The sequence below is a fragment of the Tupaia chinensis genome, unplaced genomic scaffold (genome assembly GCF_000334495.1).
Source record: "Tupaia chinensis unplaced genomic scaffold, TupChi_1.0 Scaffold000558_1, whole genome shotgun sequence".
Classification (NCBI taxonomy): Eukaryota; Metazoa; Chordata; class Mammalia; order Scandentia; family Tupaiidae; genus Tupaia; species Tupaia belangeri.
In genome coordinates, this window is record NW_006160070.1 from 1,782,099 (window position 1) to 1,784,784 (window position 2,686).

The window sequence follows — 2,686 nt, forward strand, 5'->3', positions numbered from 1 at the left end:
GCCGGCCGGTGCCGCCTCCACGGCAGGGCTGTCTCGGGCCGTCGTGGAGGCTGTGCCCAGGTTGTGATGCAGGTGTGAGCTCCCCGCCCGGCTGCGGCCGCCACAGCAAACGCAGCAGGGCCGTGGGTCAGGGCTGGCCTGCTCCTCCCGTGCAGCCGCCGATGTGGGACGCTGGTGCGAGGCTGGAAGGGCCACTAGTCCGGAGGGCCCCGCCCCAGTGAGTGGGGCCAGCCTGGGGCAGGCTCCCACCTTTCACCCTGTGAGCAGGGCAGGGGCACAAGTGCCAACTTGGAGACAGAGCGGCCTCCCTGGGGGCCCTGCTGCTAGTACCTTGACCTTGGCCTCTTGGCTCCTGAGAGACAGGGACGGCTGCCCTATGTACTTTAGCCAGTGGGCTCTGGCATGGCTTCACCAGCGGCCTGGGCAGCGCGGGCCGGTGACAGCCACCTGTGGTGCAGGGTCCCCGTGTCCCTCTCTTGGAGGCTGTGGGCGACCTCTGTACTCCCTACTCAGTTCTGCATGAGCCTAAAATCGCTCTGAAAAAGCAAGTCTAGGGACCAGCAGTTAGCGTAATGGCTATGTCGCTGGACTCCCACGTAGTCGACCGCGGTTCACATCCCAGACCGGGTGGCTTAAACTCACGCTGGGCGCGTGTGCGTGTGTGCCCAAGATCCCGAGAGGAGAATGGAGGAGAAGGGATTGCGGCGTGGCCATCCCCCCTGGGGGATGATTTCTCGCTTTCTGTCTCTTTGTCTCTCTCTGTCTGGTGAGCGCACGCGCCCTATAGCAAAAACCTCTCCAAAAAAAAAAAAAAAGCAAGTCTGCTTTAAAAGGTTTAAAACCCACCAAGGCCCCAGGGCTGCTGCTGCCAGTGACCCGGCCACATAGCGCACCCGGCGGGGGTGCAGCCTCCACCTCTGACCATTCTGCCCAGCGTCTCCCCGGGCACCTCCTGGGCTCTGCCACCCGCAAACCCTGCGCTGGAACATCGGGCACCGGCCACAAGCCCCGCGAACCCTATTGGGCCTGGGGCCGGGCTCCTGCAGCGCAAGGCTGGCTTCCTTGCTGCTCAGGGTGGGTCGGAGCAGCCCCTCGGGGTCTGCCTAGCTCATCCAGTCCCGTTAGCTGGGCATGTGTGTCTGGCACCGCTGCCTCCTCGGGAGCGGCGGGCATTCCACAGGGTCACCCACGCGCACTGGTCAGTGCGGAACCACAGCTGCGGCTGCGGTGCCGCCCTGTGCCAGACACCTTGGCGGCCCCGTGTGTGCTCCGCCTGTCTACACGGTCTGCTGAGGGCAGGTGTGCCGTGCCATGCCAGGCCGACGCCCGTGGCCGGTGGGTCCTCGGAGCAGTCACTCAGCTGTCTGCTCGGACAGCTTCCTCTGGCCGCTCAGCTCGGCTCTGTCCTGCAGAGTGTGCTGCCCCACGGAGACCACGGGCATTGTCCTTCAAGTGCGGGCAGGTGTCTTTGGGATCTGCAAGGGCCTTCGGTGGCAGTTTTTAACTTGTCATGGCCGAACAGCCGACACTTGCCAGGTGCCTCCTGCCTAGAAGACGGGTCAGTCGTCGGGCCTGCCATGGTCGCCTTCCGGGTAGTGCGGGAGCTCCTGTGTAGACAGCAGAGCTCTGTAGGCGCCACCCAGACTCCTGGCCTCGGCCTGCGGGTTCTCCAGATCGCTGGGACCCAGCCGTCTAAACCTGGTGGCAACGCCCCCTTTGTTAACACGGACACTCTCACTTTGAAAGCAGCTGTGTCTTCCAAGCCGGAACAAAGCTCTAGACCAGTTACGTGGGTCGAGGACGGTGGGGACACAGGCGCTGGGACAGCAGGCTGAAGGGCGCACCCGACGTTCGGGGCGCAAATGAGAGAGCCCGAGTCACCCCGCCACCGTGACAGACAGACCATCCCGTCTCGCACACGTAGGAAGCTCAGCGACACGCGGGTGCCCCAGCACGTCCCGACATCCAGCGCGCGGCTGGAGACCCACGGGAGGGCGGGGAGGGTCGCCGATTTTCCTACGACTCAGACCTGGCTGGCAAGAGACCGAAACGAACAGTGACACTGTCTCGCGTGTCTGCAAACAGCGTGCGGCGTGACGGAACACAGCCTTCGTCCCTGTCCCCAGCATGGTGGCCTCCGCAACCCTGGGCCCTCTGGGCACGGCTGGGTGTCACAGGCGCCAGGCTGGCCCTGGAAGGCCCTGCTCAGAGCCGAGCCACGGGCCGTCCCGTCCTTCGGAGGGGGCCCTGCTCCCAAGCTTGCTCAGGTTGCTTCAGCTCTCATTTATGTCAAAAATAACTCAAAACAGGCTGGCAGGTGGCGTGGTGATTAAAGGCGCGGGACTCCCACATGGCTGACTGCGGTTCAAGCCCTGGACCTGGTTACTTGCTTCCTCACTTTTCCTCTCTCTCTCTCTTTCTCTCTCTTTCTCTCTCTTTTTTCTCACACTCTCTCTCTGCTTCTCTTGCTCTCTCTCTGATCAAACTGGAAAATAATAATAAAGTTAAATAAGATAATTTTTAAAAATCGTTCTCTAATTCTGAAACAACACGAAGCTGGTTAGCCCCTGCTATGTCCCGGCTTTGGAACTGCTTCCAGTGGTGGCTGTCTGGCTGTGCGGGCTCAGAGGGTCCACAGACCCGGTGGCCCTGGTGCCGCCCTATGGGTCGCCCGGCACCACCCCCC